A 24,495-nucleotide genomic window follows, 5' to 3' on the forward strand; every position below is an offset into this window, starting at 1 on the left:
GAAACAAAGCATAGTCAATACAGAAGCCTAGTTTTACTGGCTATTGTAAGCTGGCTCTCCATCTGGACATCCTTAATGTCATTAAATATAATTCTGTTTATTCCACTAAGTATTCTCAGCACATTTTTTCCATGGTCCCATACAGAGTAAGTACATAATAGTATAATTGTCTTTTTCTTAGCTTTTTAGATTGGCCAAAACGGTGCGAACATAAAAAAGGACTTAAAAAGCCTTAGAGATACAAAATTTAAAGGTGAAAGCAAGAAGTGTTGCATGGTTACACTACTCTTTCACTTTCCAGATGTCTCACAGAAATACTCTACTACTGACTGTAACTGTTTTGAGTCAGTCTCAAAAAGTTCACTTGGCCCTTTTGAAAAGATATTGTATATTTATTTTTAACATCAATTGTCTTTATGGAATTACCTACTCTGTTTTGTTGTTGTTTTTTTTTTCCCCCAATACAATGCCATTAATTTATAATATTAAAGTGCTAAAGCTCAATTTATATCAACATTATTGCAAGATTGCACTGCGCTTCAAATAAATCATTTGGCTTTTTTCTTGATGGCAAAATACCATGTGTTGTAGGAAAACTTGTCAGCTCTCACTAGCAAAGACAAATGCAATAACAGATCTAGCATCTCAGGTTCAACTTATGCTACAAAGAGAATCAAGGCTTATGGTCATTATAAAGAGTTGTGCCATAGCAGCAAAGACAAGGACTGAAACATAAAAAGGCTTGGCAATGGACAAAGACTGTCTGGTTTAGGAACGCATAAAAAACCAAACAAATCCAACATCCTGCTGTTCCATCTCTGCATTTCCCAAATGCAGGGATCTGAAATGCACATCAATCTGTTGCAGGTACTTCATGGCTGAATCTCCAGTTCTAGAACAAACGAAAACAAACATAGATGGATGGGTAATATCACCCTTACTGGTTTCAAAGTTCTCTTTGCAGCTGATATTGACCTCAAATCTTGAGCCAGTTGAGGAAAATACAGATTTTGGATCTTCATACAGTGTATGTCACATTACTATCTCTAGTGAAAGAATTTATTCTGTTGTTAAGGACTTGATACAAAGCTCATGAAAAACAGTGGCAGCCTTTCTGTTGACTTCATAAAATATTGTATCACGCCAGGAATGAAGTTCTTATAAGAAACAAAATGAGAAGGCTAAATAAAAACAACTCCTTATGCCTCAGTGTCGCTAGAGATACTGTTAGAGTAGTACAAAAGATTCAAGTGAGAGGGCATGATTCTCCTTTTCTTGGTTGCAGCAGATGTGTTTAATTAACGCAAAAGACAAAGAAAAAGCTTGCCAAGCAACAGTGCAATCATATTGAATACCATGACCCAGAAGTAAGTCTCCAAATCAATGACAGACTGTTGTTTGTATCGACAGAGAATCTTTGTCACAAATTTTTGCTAAATGTTGCCCTTGGAATAAACAAATAAAGAACAATTCCATACTCTTGCTGCATTACTGCCAAGCTCAATGTTATTAAAGCTACAAAATCTAGCTGTACATGTTATGTAGAATTCACATCAAAATTTATAAAGATATCTTTTATCCAGAAGAACATGTAGCTGACGGTTTTCACGTCGAAGCTTTCCCTTAATTATAACAGACCATTTTGTAGCTCTTCATATTATCTGCGTGTTTGGTAACAGGCTAATTAACCTGTGTTGATGAATGCAGATTTGCCTTTGTCTAAACTATACAGGGAGTCATGTTCTTTGAATTTCCTGTATTAATTATGAAAAAAATTGGGTCAGAAGCCATTTGAGAATAGGTCCTCTAGTGTTTATGTTTCAAGACAGACAAATATAATAATGTAAAATTTATTACTCTGGGATTGATCTCCACTTATGGTCTGATCTCCCATTAACTATTAAAAGCCAAAAACCGTTGTTCAAAAGCACCATGCTTATGATCAATTTCATACATGAAGAAACAACAGCTGAAACCTAACTCACTTGCTCCATAAAGGCTTTTATTCTCTCTGAGAAACTTTATAATGTCCCTGCAATTCTTTTATAACATTGTCGCTAAAAATCAGCCACCTTACTTCCCTCTTTTAGCTTATAGCACTGTGTTATTGGGGATTTATCATCTCCAGAGAACTGAAAGCAGTTGAATTAGAAAGTCAAGAAAAGCAATGCCATCAGCACAGTACATAAAAGCGGGCAACTTTTAACTTGCTGGGTTATCCCTCAGCCACAGATCTTACTGAGTAATTCTTTGTGTGTCCATTCATCTACAAAATGTTTAGGGAAAAAATGTTCATAAAGCTCTTTGAAATTCTTAACCCTGAATGCATGGTTCCCATTGTAATGGACTGCCAGTGGTCAAGATACAGTAATGGATTAATGGCCTGAGTCTCTCACATTCTATTTGTTTGCAAAATTCATCTTTATGAAATACTCTGTTCTTTTCAATAGAGCCTGGCAGCAACTCAAGGACATCTGCTTACCTACACAGTATTAAGCAGATAAATATTTTGTTTAGTACCCATTTACTGTATCTAATGCTGTGTATGACTGCAAAGCCTTTCAGTATTTATTATTCCAAAGTCACATCTGATGTAGTTTAATAGTTTTCTCAAATCAACAGCTTTCTACCTTCTTCATGCTCATCTCAATGTTATATTGAATATTGCATCAAAGGGTAATTTACACAATTCAATTATTCCCATATAATGTCAGTAACTTAATGCTTATTTTCAACAAGAAAATGACAGGTTTAAGATGCTAAGTGAAAGTGATGGTTTTGTTGAGGTTTGGACCCAGCAAACTATACCACACTGCAATGAAGCCTGTAAATGTCAATAATAAAAAGTTCTCATTCCCTTTTCGTTAATAGTAGTTTATCCTTTGTATTTTTTTATAATATGAAAACACTACTGGTGATAACAAGCAATTGCTCAATAATGTAATTTTCTTCTGAGTGTTATCAGTATTTGCCTCATTCTAGGCTAAACTGTGGACCTCTTCATTCCCACTGGTAAGTAATTACTTGCATTGATAAACCTGCTGAACCCAGTGAGACCATTTATGCATGCTACTATTAATTACTAGGAATGAAGAATTTACAGTAAAAATCTACACAAACATATGCAGAAACATCTACATGGAAGCATTAATCACACTTGCTACATTCAGGGAAGCCAATAAGTCTCCATTTAATACTTTTGACGCTTTCAACTACATATTTTCATCCTGCCCACCGCTGAACTTACAGAAAATTGCGAAAATTTCCATGCGTATTTTCACAGATTGCTAATTAAATAGGAAAAAAAAAAGCTTTTGAGTCTAAAACATGACCTTGCCAGAGGGAGAGTGCGTTAAAAAACAACTCTGCGTTTCCTCTTAGGCTCTGATATGTTATTAATTATTTACATAGAACAGAGAACATATGCCACAGCGTTAAGGTAAGGAGGGAATGGCCATTAGGGTTAACCATGGGAAGAAGACGGGAAGAGTTGCTGGAAGAAGTACTCCAAACTAAAGATTAGATTCAAGTGAACACTTCCTGAAAGCCTCAGGCTACACTCTCTACCCACCCAGCAGGAAGCTGAATGTGGATTGTAACCACTTTGCTTTAACAATTGCACGATGCTACTCTAAGTACCATCTATTTACTGAATGGGAAAAAAGTTTTTCAAATAGATCATCGTCTGCAGCCCTATAAAAACCATGATGTATATTTCTAAGAGTGGCCTTTTCTGGCCAGTTTCTCTTAGACTCCTGGACAACGCAGTCTAGAATTGTATTTAAGATGTACCTTTGACCACACTTACCTTGGCAAACTTTAGAAGGTAACCATTCTCCTGAAAACTGAGTGCATTTTAAAATAATTTCTAACTCCATAGATTGTTTCTTAAACCTATCTGTCTGCTTGCTCTGTGACTGTAACTTGCAGTCTTACAATGATGTTATGCACTGCAGACTCTAAGTTCACAAGCTGAATAGCATTTCCTCAGTACTTACGTACTCGTTCACTGACCTTCCATTCTACTAGACTAACTGCAAGACGACTCACTGACCAAACCAGCACTGACAAACGCTGTTGGTGGGTTTGGTTATGAATATCTTGTGATCTCATCTGGCCGTTTCTGGTAAAGACACTGAAGAAAATAAAAAGCTGGAAATTGACAGCTGCGTAGTGCCAGCCTTCCGCAGCACACAGATTTCACTATGCTACAGAAAAGCTCAAAAATTCAATTTTTCTGTAAGAGAAACTGAGACCATACCATGTGTACAGCAGCTGCTGCCAGTTGAATCTTCAAACTTCCAACACTGTCTGTGATACTACTTTACCATCCACATAGCTTAATATTGCACCGTTTGTAATCTAGCAATGGTGTCTGTTTCACAGCATGAAATGTGTCTTAAGAGCTGTGGTCAAGAATTTTCACCCAGACAACAATCAGAAGAGGATGACCTCTGCCTACTTATCATTTGAAGTAATTCATTAAAATGAATAAACAAAGCATCCACAGTATGTACAGGATGCTGAAGCAGAAGAGCCTTCAACTCAGTGCTGCTGGCACCTGCCTCTCACAGTCAATGCTGATATTAAACAGAAAAGACAAAGCCTTCTAATACCTTGACACACAGAAACCATGCTATGTAGCTATTAATTCAAACAACTTCATATTATAGCAATAGGACTTTCTTCCCAGACCACTACAGAGACCAATTTACTTTATCAGATCCTACAATGGTTTTCACCACATTACATCCAAGATTTGACCGGGATCTATAAAGCGGGGCTGAGCAAGGGTTATTATATTCAGCTATTCCCAAGGGCTGTCTCCAAGTAAAGGTCTAGGTGATAGCAGAACAACAGTCTCAAGTCAAAGTGAGCATCCTGGCCTTTGCAGTGACATTGATTGCAGACACAAGGCAGTACTACAGAAGCAAAGTCCTTTCCTCAGACCAGAATAGTTGCTATAGCTAGCTTAATCAGCTTTAGCTCTTCAGTACCCACCTACACACAGAGACGCACCAAAAAAAAAAAAAAAAACAAATAAGAATTACTCCTCTTTTCTTCTAATTTGTAGTAATGGTGTCTGGACATCACTAGTAAACATCTGTAGGCGGCAAAATAACAGTCTGACTTGTCTAAAATGTTCAGTCTTCCCACAATTTGACTTACTTTCTGGCAACAGATTTGACTGAAGAGTGGTCAACCTGATGCTAGCCACTGGCTTGACTGACTTATTTGTAACTTTGCCTTTTGGCTTCAACTACTGGGACTGAAGCTCACTCTGATTTCAGCTAAATCGCTGTATTTGCTGCGAACTCAGTGGAACATTTCTCCATTAGCTAAGTCACATGATAGCTCTACCAGGGATACAAGATGGAAATGTTTTTTCCATGCAGGAAGATTGTCAAACTGACTTAAAACACCGTAAATGCTGAAGGTGCTATGCAAATACATGCTCTGTTTCAGACTTCGTGCTTTATATCACATAATTTATATTGTGCACTGTATACCATAGTTAAGTGGGAAAAAAAAAAATTCATTCACAATGAAGCAGGGAAAAGCAATTACTTTTGTAATTTTACTTCCTCAATTTCAAAAGTGGAGTCCTAGACTTTCAGAAGTGAAGTTTCTCCGTAGAAGATAAGCTTTTGTAGCTGCGCAACCTGTCTGCTCTTCTTGTTCATCCTCCATCAATTTTTCAATCCAACAGTCAAGTTCAGCCAAAATAGACAGAAGTAGGCAGAAATCTCAAGCAAAGTTTTATCTTAGCAGTTTAATGAAAAATCAATAACTGTGTAGAAGAGAAATCTGCAGAGCCCAATCACTATTCTTTTTGCTTGGTAATAGCCTGCTGGGACCTTCATAGCTGTACATCTATAGGCCAGTCTATACACTCAATGTGCTGTGCTAGCCAGACAACAATGCCCACATATAAATAATCAGTAGCTACTCTGGGCAGAAAGAACTCTTGGATTCTTGCAAAGAGACTGTAACCTTTGGGAAACAAGGCAGAATTCTAAGAGAAAATAGGATTCCTTATTTTTGCAGGTTTTGGAACAACATGTTCAAATTTCAAGCCAAAATATATATATATTTTTTTATCTACAATGAGGATATCCAGCTCTACTGACTTTAATTCTGTCACTAAGGGACAAGCAACTAAAACTTGTGAGCAATGATGGTCCAGCAGACATGAATTCCCATAAAGAACATCCTTTCTGTAGCCTCACAGTAGTGCTAGAGATTAGAATCGCTCTTACCACTATAAATAATAAAAAGGGTTACAGTCAAAGTTTCAAGGAATTTAAAGGATTTTCCAATTGGAGTGAGATTCTAATATCTTTATTCACATCAAATAGCATCTTATACCTTCAATGACCCCATTGATTTAGATTAGATCACTTAACTGGAGTAAAGTACTACTCAGTTCGAGTAGGCATATTAAACTTTCAATTTAAACAAGCTTTCAATTGTGTCTAAAATGAATAAAATTTTGAGAAGGACCTCAGCTAAGACAGAGCTAGCTGAAACGACTCCTAACAGGATACAGAAATTAGGGTTTGTGTTCATCTGACTTCCTAACAAAACATGAGTCAATTTCAAAAATGATAATAGACTTGGTAGTAGCTAGGCTCCAAGTCTGTAAAATTATTTTGATTATCTTTAAAACATTCACAGTAAAAAAAGTTCTGTTTTGTTCTTCTCGTTGTGCTCATTCATATGAAAACTATTATTTCTTTTATGAAAGGGTACAGCCTTTCTAAAGCAAACCTGACACAACTGGTAAAAGATAATTATTGTTCTTCCCCAGAATATCTTAGTTTAATTTTTTTTTTTTTTTTTACTGACTGCCTATTCCTTACTTTTCCAGTACGGATGTCTGTTCAGAATGAACTTAGAACAGTTCTGTGTGAAATATAAGCCAAGAAATTCCCCAATATTGCCTCATATCTTTATGTAATGTGGGTGGTTAGAAAATGACATAGTTACGAAACCAAACCCTGATTTAAATGTCAGACTGCAGTCAACACGAACATTTTTATCCACTATAACTCCATTAAAGGTAAAAAAAAGAATACAACGTATCAGCTTCTGAAAGCTTGCCAAAAAGTCAGATGGAAATTAGAAATCAAATGTTTATTAAAAAAAAGGAAGGTTTTATTCCTCCAACAACCTTATAGTCAACATGTAATTAAAGATAAATTTCTCAATGTATAGAAAAGTGGGAATGGTGTTGATGAGAAATGCACAAGAGAAGGCAACGAGATGAAAAATAGATAGAATGTAAAGGCATTATCAGACTGAAGAATGAAATTAGTAATCTCAAACAGTCTTGAGGTCAACAAGAGTGCTCTGGTCTCAAATCCCTTACATTAGGAAATGTCAAGACCCTATACTTCAATTTAACCACTGTTACATTAATTTCCATTCCAATACACAGACTGTGTATGCACTAATTTGCTTCTTATGGCTTATTAGTTGTGTATACATTCAAAGAGATTGTAGTTAAGGGGCTGAGCTGAAGAGATTTGTGACAGGGTGCAGAAACTAGGACATGATCTGAAATACTGTGCAGGTTGATGCAGACCAAATGTTGCTACCATCTGTTGGTGGCCTATGTGAAATCATTCAGTGGTTCCAGTTCAGGGGCCTTACAATCTCAATAGGAAATTGGCTAAAGTTAAAAATTCTATAAATCATGAAAAGTCTTATCAACTCCAGTTACAAGTTTGCTGACTCGACTGGGATGATAAACTGCTTATAGACCAGGATCTGGACAGATCTCACACACAAGGAGCTCTGTACAGATGTGCATACACACCAGAAGTCAGTAGAATAAAACCTGAAATTCAATTTGAGGTTCTTTTTTCTTCATATAGGTCTGTCAAAATTTCAACAAAACTTTGCAGATTTTCAAAGATATAATAAAAATTCATGAATTCAGGCAAATTGTCTGAAGTTATGTTTTTATTCAAGCACCTACTTCAGTGTCCTCGTTTCAGAAGTGTTGTAGCATTTCTGGTGACCTTTGAAAAACAGACCTGAGTCCTTTAAATAGAGAAACTGAACAAAGGTTTGAAAAAGCTGTCCTTAAGTTATTTAATTATGTTAAAATAGTCAGGAGGTTGGCTTCTAGTATGCTTTTGGATAAAGTCATTATTTCCTTCTGTTTTGTTTGAAACATTTTCTTGTTAGCTCCCTTACGAATACAATCTTACAGCTATTCTCTCTTGCATTAACTTAGTTATTTTTATATGGCATTTATATTATCTTCTTTGCTAAATACTGCATCTCATAATTTACTCTTGAGAAATCCTAAAATACTTAGAGAGCTCTCAGAGTAGTAAAAATTTAGAAGAAATGCTTAGCAGGCTGAAAATAAAAGCACTGTTAACTGCAAACCTGTTAAATGTACTGAAAAAAGGACAGAAGCGAAAGAAGGATGTCAGATACCAGACTGCCCTATGAAGATAAGATGCTACTATTACCTGCATCAGAAACACAGTAATGGCAACACTGCAACTTTCAGGAATTGTTGAGATGAAGTCTCTTCTAGAAACAGCAGGTTGTGCTATGGACAATGTTTGAATGAAGTCTGACATTGTTTGTAGATGTAGTGAAGAGTAACAAGTTTTCTGATGTACATGCTCTCCTACTGATAACTGCTAATAGTTTAACAGAAAGAAAGTGCTGTGGTACAAGCAGTATTTCTGAACATCTTTAAAAATACACAGACAAGCAACAGCCCATGAAGAAAACCAAGAAGAGCATGGTTTCTTAGGTATGTTACATCCTGAACTGCAAAGATAACAAAAACAGGCAAAAACAAAACAAAAAGTAAGATGCTAAGTCTTTGGTGAAACACATTGCTTAAGCCTCTATGAGGCACGTGGATCCACCACTGAATCAGCTAATCAAGCCTAAAATTTTTTGACATTTTGTTTTACTTGACACTCAGAGTGTAACTGATTTTAAACATCCTCATATTTTAAAAGCAAAGCTAGTCTTCATCAATACCATATGCACTCAAACCTTGGGAAGATATTGCAGAAAAGAGAAATATGGAATAATGTAAAAATATCAGGTTGACTGACTCAAGGGAAGCCCCAGAACTAAAAAACAAGCGGCCAAAATAACACACTATAAGGTTTCCTAGTCACTACCTGAAGGAGTGGTGGGGACATCAGTGTTGACTTACATTACCAAATTTGCACATGAAATAAATATTTGATAGAGCAACATCAACCCAGCTGTATTTGAATCTCTAAGGTGATCAGACCATTATAATAAAAGCTAACAGGGGCCAGCCAGCTTGAGCCAATCCACTTTCTTTCTGCTACTCTCCATCCTAATTCATAAGAGATTTCCAGTTGCGGTGTGCCACAAAAATGCTACATGACTGTCATTAGGATAATTGCTATCATTCTTCTTTGGAAAGTCCTTATGCTTTTGTTTCTTAGCAGCAATTTACTGCCAGCTTCAGAGGATAGAGAGCCACAGAGGAAAAACAAGTATCATATGCTTTCTTTGTTTTACGTATTTGCATAGTGAGGGAGCACAAATTAACCACTGAATACCATAATGGATTGGAGAGAGCCTGACAAAACAGTTTTGAGGTGTCAGGTACTCATGCATCTCAATAGGGTCTGACTGAATTGTCAACGTGGATACTTCATATACCAGTACTATAAGCTATTGCTATCATTTGTAACATCTGAATCATCTGAAAAAAAAAAAAAAACAACAAACCATAACTAACAACAATCCAACATACCCAAAATGCAAAACATTTTGCCAGCAAAGAAAAAATAACTACTACCCTGTACAACAAAAAACAGTTCTGCAGAACCTGCTAAGGTGCAGGGAAATGGAAGTTTCGAGGACTCCTCTTCCACTATATTTCTTTCCCGGATGTATATAAAGCATGGTTCTAGAGGTGTTTCTACAGCTCACACAAAGAGTGAACCCACTGAAGATACCAAATATTTAAGAAATGATTGCAGGCCAATTGATTTGAAATTTGTTAAACTAAATTTTACAATCCATAAGGGAAAGAAGACTGTCTACTTTATTAATGTTCGTGTAATGAACATCAATCAGAAATTAAGATTCATTGTTTAAATCTAGATCATTTTGTTCATATCCTGTTCAGTTCTCAAAGGACACTTCGTATTCCTTCCTCATACAGGCTGGAGTCTCAGTGAGATGTCTGTTCAATAGGAGGATAGATTTGTGATGATTTTGGTAGGGTTTGTAATAACAATGTAACCTAAATGCCGCAGCTAAGGAAGAGAGCAGTTTTTCACAATACTCCAATATTCTAAGTGCATTTTGAATATTAACACATTCCAGTAAATTAGTTTGCACTCATTATCATAAGCAATTACTTACTGTTTAGATGCTGCTGATATTAAATTGGCAAGCAATTTGCAAAAGTTAATACATAGCATAAGAAGCTTTTTAACGTTCTAACAGTATGAAAAGACAAACATTTCTAGTAACGTAGTTCCTTATATAAATATATATCTATCTCCGTATACAGGAAGAAATGAACAGCATTTCTATCTGGTACCTCTTCTTCAGCAGCAGGTAGATAACTACCTGAGGCTCTGTAACAAACTCCTTATAAACTTTATTTTGTTGCTGTGGAGTAAATCATAAATATTTCAGCCAAACGTGACAGTAACATCTCATTCATGCTGAAAGAGAAACTGTTTTCACGGTCATTTTTGAAAATAACGGCTTAGAAAGTATATCCTCGTGATATGTGAGATTAGCTCTTTGCTCTCAAGGCTATTACTTGTTCCTGGTATAACACTGTGGGATGGGAAGGTTAAATCAACACCCTTGTCCTAAAGATGCACATTGAAACAGAACGAGGTATGGAGAATCTGTCCAGTTTTTGGCAAAGACAGCTACCTCATTCTGTTTCTTTTCAGTCCAAGTAACCAGTAATGAAATAGTCACCCCAAAATGAAGCGAGAAAGGAACCAGCCCTCCTTTTCTGAGGTACTCTTTTAAAGGTTACCCTTTCTAACAAGAGGCTCTGATTAGCCTCAGAAAAGGTACAGCCCGCATAGCATGAGTCAAAGATATTTGCTTTCTGGGAGTCTGAAATAATGGGAGCAATTTTCCTTGTTACTTAACTTTCATCTTGGCCCAAGTTCCAAGGGAATTATGTCCCAACCGAGCAGCAGAACATGCCTGTTTGGCTTGCACAACACCCATTCCTTGTGCTGCTCCACACAAGCAAAGGCCTCCCACATCCCATAACAGGTCCAAAGAGGGAAGTAAAACACAGGGATTTGAAATGGGTTTCTGCTTCCTGGAGACAGCCACCACAGCAGAGGAGCAATGAGCACCCGACATTTCTGTTTGCTAGCAAGTACCTCCAAGTTGGCCCTATAGCCACAGGATGGATACGTTGATTCCAGGCAGCTTCAGTATGAGATCTAAGCCTAACTGCAGACCCGTGCTTAAGTAATACAGTCAAAGATCCAGTGAGACTAAGAATGTAATACTTAGTAATATTGTTTGAGAGCGTAAGATTATAAACTGTTCATGCGGGCATTGTGCCTATCTATCTGTTTGTATCGAAACTGCCTTTAATGCACCTGTGAACATTAATGAGGACCTTGAGAATCCAGTATACCAAGGTAGTTAAAGCAATTCCCAGAATACAGTTCTAAAAATATAACTTGTGATCTCAGGTCTCAATTTTTCAAGCTACGTTTTAGTTTCAAACCAATTACTGTAACCACCTTACCTCATAAAATACACAAGACTGTAATAGAAACACTAATGCGCCCTTAACTGTAGGATCACAATGGTCCCTGTCTGCTAAGCTCAATGATGCACTATTTGTCATATATTATTGGGTGGAAAATATCTATGATACAAATATATATATATTTTTTTAAATCATTTAATCAATTCTTAAACATATTTTACCCTACTCAAAGCTGAAGTATTTTCTGCTCCTTTCTTATTACTACCTTTAAAAAACAAATTCCTAAATTATTCTTTATCAAACAAATCAAACTTTCTAATTAGCCCTTTTTATTTGCACTGCATGTTATAATCAGAAAGATTAAGGCAGTGGAAGGGCAATACAAGAGTGTAACAGCAAAAGGACTAGCACAAATGGAATGGTGCTAGGAAAAGTGCTCACCCACCTCCAAAGATCTAGGCTCACATGTAAGACTCCACAAGGGAGAGATCTCCAACCAGAGACCCTTCCCCAGTGGCAGTCAGCTCTTAAGTGAGGTCTAAGAGAGGTGCAGCCAGCCTCCACCTCTTCCAGTCACACAGCTGAATTGCCTTCACCTGTGCTCCCAGGGCTGACCAGGTCCTTTCCCTAGGTGCTCAATCAGTGCTTCAGGCTGTGACTCAGTTATCATACACTGCATGACTTTCAGAACTAAAAATTACGCATGCTTGCTCTCTGAAAAAAGTAATCAAATTCTTATCTGCTTAACAAAAGCAACATTTTATTAGTGACCTTGAAGAACAAAACAAAACAAAAATCAGCAACTCTTAGCAATGAGAGTGCTTCAGATAACATGATATGCTCAGAGGAGGACTTCTGTCACTACACTTTTCCTCATTCACCAATCCTTCATCAATCCTCTCTTCACTGTAATGAACAGGAGCTCTGATGAACGGTTTAATTTCTAGGACCACGAGCAGCTCTCAGAACCAATGGTCACACTTCCAAACAGCTCTCCCTCCTCAGCTCCGGGAAGAAATGACCTTACAGCTGACATTCAATATCTATGTCCTTAGGCTATCAACTCCTTGCAAACTAAAATGCCTACATATTCTGGTAAATCCAGTCTCATCTACATCCACAGTCTTGATTGTACATTAAATTCAGCAATCAGATTGTTAGACTCTAATGATAATGAAAATTTCCTTAAACAGTAATTGCTATTAATTCCTATTAAGTGACATTGATTTTTATACATTCAAACTTGACTTTTCTATTATCTGCATTACACAGAATCATATCAGTGATGAAAAGTGTCATGTGTTTCAAGAACAGGAATCTGCCCTGATGTCTCATTATCTTACAATATCAAAAGCTGAGGGAACCTGAACTTTCATTAGCAAAAAGTAGATTTTAGAATTATAATTTGAAATTAAGATTTGTATATGCAATCCAAAAGTACCCCAAATGAGTCCTCAATAATTAGGGAGGAATTCTCATTTATACCACTGCAAATAATGAGGTATTTTTCTTTTCTATAGCAGTTAGATGTTCAGCATCTCACAAACAATTTTTCTCGTCATTTCCTACAGAGAAGTAATAGTACAATTAATGGAAAGGCCAGACCTAAATCTCCATTACTGCACAAGACGATACTGGGAACGGATGCTTTTTAATCTCCCTAATTTGTGTGTAACCCAACTCCCTCGAAGCCTTCATAAGAGCAATTCCATTCACACAAGGTAAAACATATTTATACATGCCATGAATATGGGAGAGGATACAGGAAAAAAAAAGCCTTTGAATTAGAATTGCACTGCAACTCTTCAACCACACCATCAACAGAACTGCACTCAATACACACAGAAGAGTCACAAGAGGGCTTATTTTCTTTTGCTCCCAAGAACCAAGGAAGAAAATGTGACAAAGAAATTCAAGTTACACTTTGAGATCTTTTATACTTATGTAAATATGTAGCACAACTTTAAAAAAAAAAGTCCAACCTAAATAAATGGTCTTGCTCTAATTGTAATGTGGATGGCCAGAAAAGTTTGTGTGTGGTACACTGATTTAGGAAGCTGGTACAACAATTAATGTCTCTTCTTCCACTGGAATAACCTGGAAGACAGGGACTTTCTGAGAGCTGTGGACTTAAACTGCCATGGAACTGAACCCACAGCCCTGAGGAGCACCCTTATTTTAAGCACCCACCTCAGTGCACATGTAAATGCTTGGTGGATGTTCCATCTCCTCCAGGGACTAAACTCATTGTATAAGATGACAACAGTAAAGAAGGAGTGAAAGTCACAAAACTGTAGATAAACAAAATCCAGGATGTACAGTAGTAATGCAAGCACAGCTGATTGTCAGTTTCTACAAAATGCCATCTAATTAGAGCAGTTATCAAAATGAAGGTCATGTTAATGGTACTAAGCACACCCTGTACTTACATTGATATTCATGCACATGTTCATCAAAGTAATTCCTGTTTTAAAAGGGATGATTACTTAGTACCATTATCAGTCTCAGCCTCAATATATTATGCTGTCACTAACACACAGAAACCTCAACTTCAGAAAAAAAAGATTCATTATGTCAAGTGCTGAGTCAGTATGAGCTGTGTTTCTCCAAAAGAAAACAGTTTCTGCACAGAAAGAAGAAAAAAAGATAACGTAGTACAGTTTGAGCAAAACACTGTGGCCCCCCAATTTTTCCTTCATTGACTTCTAGTTTAAGTAGGAGACCTCAATCCTAAACCAATAACTCAATTTATTAATTCTGAGCAGCATATAGTAAATTGCTTTCCGTAGCAATTTTTACCAATGGAAGAGAGCTATTGAGGAACTTTCTTCTCTTTTAAAGAAGTCACTTTAGCTGTCACATCATGTGTAACAACCATCAGTTCCCCTTGCTTCTTTCAAATTCTTTTCACGTTAGCAGCCTTAAGAGAACATTTTAAAAAGAAGCCAAATTGGCATGTTTTCCCTGCTTTCTTCTGCATGCAATATTTTGTACAAGACTAAAGTCCCACTTCATTTGAAAATATCCTCTGAACTATTTTAGTTTGGGATTTTTTTTCCTCAATATATTTCATTTACACTCAAGACAGACAATAAAAGAACAAGCAGCCTGACCTTTGGACAACTGTCAGAAAGCATAACTCTGTAACCACAACAACCAGCATGACCTTCTTCTCTATATAAAGCAACGAACAATCACACACAGTAAGAGTGGGAAAAAAGCAACCTGGCCTGTGTAGAAAACCAGACCTGGTCAGGTAACACAGCCTGATCTCAAGCATCTGAAGACAAAGGCTTTGTGAACCCTTTCCAACAATCTGCAAGTAACCATCTGAAATTCAGAACCATTCCCAGTGAAGCCTTGCCAGCAGCAGCTCACGTTGGCTAGAAAACATTTTAAAACATTTCTGTAACTCCCTCTCTCTCCTCTCAGATTTGGTGCCAGATCGTGTATCATTTGTCTTTCTGCACGCATTGTAAGCACCACATTATTTGCTCCTCCATAATCCATATCCAATTTGCACACTTGAGTGGGTGTAGAGCTCATAGGAAGGACTGCGAAGTTATGGTTCTTATGGATGGAGACCTCAGATTGCAGCTATTACCCAACACACCACTTGAAACAAGGGTAACTTGTTTACAGTGACACACTTCCTACAGCAGTGGGGAGTTACATTATACACTGAAGCTTTCTCTCCAATAGATTTCAAACACTCTACAGAGAGCAACCAGTCCAAGGTCAAACTCACCAAACACATACGTTGCAGCAGTGATGTGTGTGCAGAAATGTAAAGCACTACTGGTCACAAATGAAGAGAAAACCCATCTTGACTTCTGTTAATTCTCTATCAATAACCCTATACTTCGAGTAAAACACCAGCAGCACCATGTCATTTGTGTTCAAAGAGACAGAAATACCATTATTATACTTTCAATGCGCTATAGAAAGCACTGTATTTTAGAGAGAGCCTTAGTTTTATTTGGACAAATGTATAATTCAATATTCTGCCATGCAATATGCTGTGCTACTGAGAGGGCATGTCGTTGATTTTATTGATTCAGTTTTCACACTACTATAACCCCATTATTGTTGCCAGAGCATTTGGAAACTGAAAACAGATTGAAGACTGACAGACTCCGGTATTTCTAATTTTCCAATGTATACAGCTAGTTTTATTTCTGCTTGTTCATTTGACTTTTCTTTTCTAATAAACCCACAGCTATGGGAAAACTACTCAATAGTTTTCTATAAAAAAAAAAGACGGGACAGAATACAGTCCATTAGAGGCATTTATTAGTATTATTAGGATTTTATAATGCGATAGCATAATCTGTCCTTTGCCTGAAGTAAACACTCTTAAAGGAAAACCCACAGGGAGAGTAAAACTGAAGCATTTTTTGAAGAGCTGAATACTAATCAGATATGCAGCTGGAGGAAATAACGTTATAATAGCACATAATAAGTAGACCATGCAACTGCCACTGACATCAAGAAATTAAAATATGACAGTAGAATAAGGTGGGGGAGAAGCAATCAAGGACAAACCGACACGAGAAAAACATAACTATTACTAATAGTAGATGGGAAGGAAAAATAGAAACAGAAAGGTGAAAATTCAGATACTTGCACTGAACAGCACGTTGGGAAAGAGGAGTCAAAGGCTTCACAACTCGGGACTCCAGTCCCAGGAACAGAAGGACTGTGTGGCATCAGTCAGTTCATGCATTGGAGAATGCCTAGAGTCTTAGTCAACTCTGCTACTAAACAGATCCGATGTTTTATGAAATCTTTCAGATCTTTAATCAATGTTTACTCTGTTTGTATGTGGCTTTGCTACTATGAGATTCTCGCCCACAGAAACATTAACTAAACTCTGGGCTTCTATATAAATACTTGCAAATAATGTGGTTAGTCATTTTTAAGCACAAAAAACAGTTGCACTAAAGTACAAAATAATACTATATATTTGGATTCTGTGACATAACAGTCATATTAACTGTTACTGTGCTAAACGTGATAAACGCCAGTTCTTTCTTAGTAAGTCCTTCACAAGACCAATATCAGATGATTGCAGGAAAAAAAATAAAAATCAGGCTTCCCATTTAGCACATTGAAGATTTTGCTGTCATTTGATTTTACTTAATTCTAACTAAATAAATAAAAATAAATAGAAAATCCATATTGTATACACAACAGTTCCTATCATCAAATACAGAAATGAAAAGACTTCTGTAGTTACTTGCATTTCAACAGTTTACTGTGATAAAGGCATTGAAAACTAAAGTGCTGAGTCCAGGGATTATTTCTTCTCTCACTAATACCTAAATAGATTAGAAATGACTCATTTAAAAACAAGAAACAAAGCAATATAACACTGAAATTAAACAAGACTGTGGGGCAGTAGGACTGGAAGCACCACTTGGAAGAGTTTGTCTTCACAGAGTAGACACAGATAGAAGAACTGAACAAATACAGAGCCTCTCTCTTGGACAGAAAGTGCAGAAACACTCCTAGAGCTGTGGCTTCCTCTACATTCATCTGATTTTTCCTAAAAACTTGCTTGGGCATAGAATTAATCCCTTCATAGAAGTGCCTGTCTGCCTGAGGCCACACAGACTCAATGCCTGAAATTCAGATGCTCTACTTGTTCTACATGTGACAAGTCCCACTTCCTCAATAAGTCACCATGCTACTTAATGCTAATTAAAAAGTGTGCAAAAATACAGCCAGGAAGTTCTGCTGTATGAGGAGGGACTGATTTTCCTGTATTGATACAAGTGAGGAAAGAGGAATTGCTCAGAAGATGATGGGTAGAAAAACAGGAGTTCCTAAATTGTTGATAAAAAGTAATTTAACAACTGTAACAATTGAGAAATGATTATCTAGGCTTTGTTAACTGATCACCAGATCTGTGAAGAACATGAAAAACAAAAGAAACACACAGCTTGTATAGTATGAGGCTTATAATTATATTCATACCTTTGAATATTTAAGAATTAGTTCTTTCAAAGCAGTTTATAAAATTCAGCAGCTCTGATTTGTTTGGAAGCATTTTTCCCTTCTTTTCCATCCATTGGCAATAGACAGCACACTGAGCACACTGCTAATCAATATCATCCTCCAACCACATCTGTCTTAGATTTGCATGAATTCATTTTTATCTCACCTAAATGATAGCTCCAACAAAAAAAATGCCAAAAGATAAGTACTTGAAGAAGAGTAAGGTGGTAAATTAGACTCCCTCCAGGACTTGGTGTAGTAAATGCCCAATAGGACAGAATAACAGATGGAAAAAAAACTTAAAAACAAACAAGCAAACAAACAAAGAAGCCTTGAGCTACTAAAAGTGAGTTGTCATATTGTTCCAAATTCAGAAAAAGCAGAATGTCACTTGATACAGCTTTCCATTGAAAACAATCTTATTCAAATCAGTGACAAGTATCATCTCAGGATAATAAAGTTCTATATTTGCTACATGTGAGACCACCACATGATGCACTGTGCACATAAGAAAACAGAAAGCAGCAGCTAATCCTAGGTATCAAGGTTACGTTCATTTAAGTTCATAGGTTTTCTAAATAGTCCAAAGAAGAAATTCCCCTCTCCATGCAGGCTTATTTACAGCATCTGAATTTGGAATCTACATCTGTCTAGCAAATATACAAGGGACAACATACAATCAGGGCTTTCAAGTTAAGCAGTGTGAATAATTTTTGTGAGGTATCCATAGAACCAGTGCTACCATCCCTAGAGCAGAAAAGAAAACTGCCATGGGAAAATATATAGGAATTCTAATTACATGATCTTACATATTCCACCTAATCAGGAGATTCTACATTGAACATAGCATATTAAGAATCAAGTGTCCATCTGCACATGAAGGGCTAATAAAGTCATGATATTTTTAATGATAGAGATGAAACATTTTCACCACCAGCAGTTATCATCCAATGTAAGTACATCACTGAACTGCAATCCAGCAGCAATGATAAATGACAGCAGATGAGTAGGTACATTAAAAACTACAGTCAGCGCCTCCTGAGTCACTGCTGTTGTGTGCATTTGCTACAACCAGAAAACAAAACAAACAAACAAAAAAAAGAGAATTACCCCTGGGAGAAGTAAAAAACTGGAGGAATGCTGAGAGGGAGAACGTGTGTTATGCTGTAGCAGTGTGCATCTACCACAACCAGAATCATACAGAATTCCAGTACAATCTGAACAGGAAGAGGGGATATTTAGACCTGAAAGCATTACTTGGAACACTATGCATAGTGAAATTAATTACTGTGAGTTTCAATAGCAAAAAGAAAAAATAATTCAAAGACTAACAAGATACCTTAGGCACTCACTACCTGTGGGTATTACAGGATGCAGATATTGAAGAAAGGATTGAGAGAGAGTGCTCCAAAATACCAAACAAAAAATAAAAGAATAACTCTTGATAAAATTGAGAAAGTGAAATAGGTACAATGAAAGAACAGGTAGCATGCAATGAAAGGAATTAAAAGAAAGGAAGCTAGCTAGATAACAGGAAAAAAAAATCATAGATACTGTATCTATGGCAACACTGACAGAAATTAGCAGACATTCTTTTTACATTTGATGTCTGAAGGTTGGAAAAAAAAAAAAAAAAAAAATCAAGCCAAGTTGCCAGCTATTTTTCTGTGGTCTGTTTGAAAGAAAACACGTCAGAAGACAGAAAAGAGAACATCGATCAGGTCAGAAGAAGGGAAATAGAACATACTTCTTTGCTTTCCTAATATGCTTCACTTTTTAAGTCCTAGTTTTCCAGACAAAAGATGGGTAACTTTTTTCAATGTGTCTCCTCCCCCCCCAGAATGGAATAGAATGGGAAGAACAGAAAACACATGGAAAGATCATCTAATCCAACTGAGTGACCACTCACTGCTAACCAAAAGATAAAATGTACTAATGAGGGCATTATCCAAATACTTCTTGAACACTGACAGCTGTGAGACATTGATTAGTTCACTGGAAAGCATGTTTCAGTATTTAGCATCCTCACAGTAAGGAAGAGTTCCCTAATGCCCAATGTGACCCTGCCCCGGTGCAGCTATGAGCCATTCCCACATGTCCTGTCACTCGTTACCAGGGAGAAGAGCCCAGCAGCTCTGCCTGCTTCCCCTCCTCAGGGAGCTGTTTGGGGCAACATACATCTCTTTACATAGTTGCCAATCAACTATTTAAAAGAATGACTGTAGGTTTTGCATGACAAGGTTTTATTTCAAACTTACTTTGAAAATACATATTTAACTAATAAGGAACATAAACAGCTATTTTCCTTGATGATTTTATTTTCCTCAGAAAGTAAATATCAGAATCAAGCATTTTTATATGCACACTGTCAAGTCTGTATATATATTCTCAATGTGTTAGCTACATAATTACTAACATAATCTGTAACTACTTATAAAATACTACAATATTTTCCTCCAGAGTTTCTTTTTTTCCCCTAATGTGTTGCATAGCATGTCTTCATATTTCTGTTATCATTCCTACTTAAAAAGCAAAGCTTGATTTTTCATTGCTTTGTTCCTAGTTCAGTCATTTGTACAAGAGCAAGTGGGTGTGAAGTGCCAGCAGATGTGTCACACTATGTTATACTGCTCCTAAAAACTACGCAAGGAGAAAGGTACTGGATAGTTAACCTCACCACTGCTGTTTTATCAAATAGACAGTAGTGTTCAAGACTTGCTGGACTGTTTAACCAAAGGAACACACTTGTAAGCCAGCTGTTAAACATACATGTTTACAGAAAAACTATGCAGTGGGATTTTCCATCTAGACACTAAAATAAAATCAGGAAAAACTGAAACAGAAAAGGTAGAAAATGCTGGTGAAGGAGAATGCAAAAGATAAAATTTGAGGCAAAAAAAATGGCCTCAACCTTCAAAAACTACATTAAACATCAGTATTGTTTTAATATTTATGAAAGGTTTCGTAAGACGTCTGTTAAAATTCTAAAATAAAGTATTTCTTCACTCAGAATATTATTGAAAAGGAAAAATCTGAGAGAAGTAAGCAATAACGTCTCTACATCATGAAGTGCATCTCATGCATACAGCCCGTGCATAAACACATTCCCAGATACATCAGGAAATCCCACACTGAGCAATGCTGCACTACACAGAGGATGGATGATAAAGCAGATGTTGTCGTGGGTGTTCAGTATCGACAGCTCACTTAGTAAAAGTGCTCGGAGGAAGCCCCAAAGCTGGTAACAGGGTTGAAGGCACATTATGTGAAGAGGCTGAGGATGCTTGGGCAATTCACTCTGGAGAAGAGGTGGCCTTACTTCTCTCTGCAGTTCCCTGAGGAGGGGGAGCAGAGGGCAGTGCGGGGCTCTACTCCTGGGAACCAAAGGCAGGAGGGAACAGCACAGAGCTGTGCCAGGGCAGAGTCAGAGTGGGCATTGGGAAACCTTCTTCACCTTGAGGGTGGTCAGACACTGGAAGGGGCAGCATAGCAAGGCAGCTGGTGCCCTGTGGCTGTCAGTGTTTGGGAGGCATTTGGACAATGCTGTAACTTCTGGTTGGCTCTGAGGTAGCTGGACAGCGGGAGGAGATGATCTCTGAAGGTCCCTTCCAGCTGAGCTATCCTGTTTTATTTTCTATTGTTCAAAGTACTCTTCCATATTCCAGCTAAGAAAAGTATATTCAATGCAACATTGCATCAGAGTAGGGTAACAGAGTTAATGATTCAAGAGCTCAGGCCACACAGTATTTCCAGTACAGAATGCATCTATTTACGTACAATTTTCCTATTTAAAAAAAAAAAAAAAAATCAAGATGTTGCACATATACAGAAAACGTTTTAAAAACCACTATTTCAGAAACTATCATCTCAACACTGAGGCAATAATCCCAAATGGTAATGTTTTTATTTATTGTTGAGGTTTTGTTATTGTTATTTTAACTGAAGAACTCCCTTAATCCTCCACAAATAGTCAATTCCAAAATAGAGAATTCTTCAGGACTTCATGAGCACAAACTCATAAGACAAGGACTTCGTGATTTAAAACCTTGACAACAGTGAAATAAAATTGGTAATATAAGGATAGTTAATATAAAATTTATAACTATTTGTTAGAAGCTACAGATACACAAAATCAAGATTTTTTAAAAATAATTAATAATCCAGTTGAAATTTTGGGCCTAACGAACATATCCCCTGGGTATGCATATTCCAGACACTGGAAATATTTTCTTCTTACACTAGAAATTAGTTCACACAGATTTCACAGAATGACAGAAAGGTTTACACCAAAGGTACGCCTGGAGATCATCTGGTCCAACTCCAGCTCAAATAGGGCCACCCACAGCAGATCTGGATCCACATCTGGATGGCTTTTGAACACCTTACTATGCTTAGGTCCAAAGTAACATAACAAAGGAAGGATATCCCTAAGAAATTACTACAGTCAATAGAGTTGGGAAAACTATCATCCTATGTCATCTGTCACGTCTGTACATAATACTAGCCCATGCATTACACGTATCTTCAAAAGGGAAGCTGAACAGAGTTTAAAGCAACCGTGACTATTTTGTGATGAGCTGTTAAAGCAGATTACCATGTATCCCTCCTTGAAAGATCTTTCCATGTGCCTAGATCTTGGCCTGGTCCACACTGCTACAAGCTCTCAACTGTAGTCAGCATGCATCAGCTCACGTACACTGAATAAGTTGAATAGCTTTCTCAGCCAGCAAGCCTTCATCAGAAACAAATCTGCAGGGTTGGCTTTGGTGGTGAAGCACTCAGGTCTGGATTAAAAGACACCTCTAAAACCCTGGAACATATTGTTTTACAGAGCCCACCTTTCTCTTTCCATGTTACACATTTAGAATTGAATCATCATCATGTTTATGATTGGACTATGACTAATGTGCTCAACTGCTCTTGTTAAACACAAATCCTCAAAAAAAAAAATCATTCCCGGTATTTGCACATAATTCTCCTATAACCACGTAGAGCAGCTGTTTCAGACTATAACTATAAAAAGCATTTGGGTAATTCCTATTTGTATTGCAAGATGGAGGATGTATACATCACCGAAGAGAAGCTTTCTGTCAAACTGCATCCTTACATACATTTGCCGTTTATGCAAATAAACAGTTGTTTATGCAACAACTGTTATAAAGGCATGCAGTACGATGAGTGGCTTAAAGTTTCAGCTTCTACTCCAAATAATTTATCAATTTTAGCAGCATTTTAGAGAACTCTTTTCCTAAGTTCATAATGCAGCACTAAGGGCCATACTGTGACTTCCTGATGCTCACACTGATGAACCATTATTCATACAACTAACCCGACTGTGATAAAATCAAGGTGCAGCTATAAATACAGAGCTGTAAATTGAAATCAGCATTTCCAATACTTTCCTTAGTGCTATCGTTCTGCAACAAGTATGAATGAACAATTTGTTTGGTTATTTTCACAAAGGGGATCCTTCCCCACTCACGTCCCTTAGGAAGTTTGAAAAGCTGCATTTTAATAGACTTCAAGTCACATATATTGAACAATCTCCCTTTTACAATCAATATTCTGACAATGGGTTAGCTCACAATGTGACTTCTCTTTTTTCACTGAATTTCTTTGCTATGTGAAAGAGCTAAACACTGGTAAATAGACCCAGAAAGGAACTGCTGCTCCTCTGCAGAGCAGAGGAAACCAGTTCCGCTTCGGCCTACCTTACCTCCAAATACTATTAATTCTGGAACATGATTTTTTTTGTTAGCTTTTATTAAATGTAGAGCTATTCCGTGTCACACGCAGAAAGAATCCACAGCTCAGGATGGGAGGTACATTCAACCTTTAAAGATATACAGATCTTCTTACTCAAATTTGCAAGCACGATCTGCCTGCTGCTTTTGTATGGGGTAAGACTGAGTGCAAATATTAACAGAAATATTCAGTCTGACTGCAGAGCACAAAAACTGCTCGCTGAATCAGGGATTGAATGGCTCCTAAGGAGCTGTTACAGCCTAACTAGTCAATGATCCCTAAACTAAGAAAGATTTACATGGTTAGTCTAACAACTCTGAAAAGGTTGTTACACTTGATCAAATCACAGTTTCAGAGCATCATAAGCTCAGAGACAAGAGTGGTTCCTATAGATTACCTCCTGATATTAGAAGTGTGTAACTGCTGTTATCAAATCAATGTGCAGAGCAACATACTAATTGCACAGTGAACTGTAAAGGTAAATATTATGTCTACCTGAATACTGTGTCTTATGTATCTATAATCAAATTCGCTAGTTGTTAAACTCAGTAGTTGTTAAATAACTAGTTAAATTCATATTGCTGCACTGCTTTTTTTCAGTAGGAACTGACAGATCTATGGGATTTTTTAGTATAAGAAAGATGGAAGCTGTCTTTCAAGACACTGAACTCTACACATGCAGAAATGTGAATTCTAACACATCCTTTGTTATAAAATCATTGCAAAGAGGAAGTTCAGATCACTTTGGGAGAAGGATAAATTCAACTATCTCAAGCTACAGCCTGCAATTCTTCAGTTACAAGAGCTTTTTGACTTTAAAAAAAATAACAAGAAATCCTCTGCTCTTGACATAACTGCTGAATTCCACCATTTTTAATAACATTTACACTGGCTTCAGTGACACTAGATTTTGTTTCCCATAGAAATAAATTAACCATTATGCACAGGAACGGCAGAAGAATTAAGTGTTTAACTTACCATGCAAAGCTTTTCTGAGAAGTAGTTATTTATTTGGATTA

The 24,495-nt window shown here is 37.0% G+C and overlaps 1 protein-coding gene across 13 annotated transcripts in view; it reads right to left on the reverse strand.

Annotated features, from left to right (window-relative positions):
- NRXN1 (neurexin 1) overlaps window positions 1–24,495 on the reverse strand; it is a 645,099-nt gene that overhangs the window by 204,578 nt on the left and 416,026 nt on the right. The gene's annotated exons all lie outside the window — the stretch shown is intronic.

The sequence above is a fragment of the Meleagris gallopavo genome, chromosome 2 (genome assembly GCF_905368555.1).
Source record: "Meleagris gallopavo chromosome 2, MGAL_WU_HG_1.1, whole genome shotgun sequence".
NCBI classification, from domain to species: domain Eukaryota; kingdom Metazoa; phylum Chordata; class Aves; order Galliformes; family Phasianidae; genus Meleagris; species Meleagris gallopavo.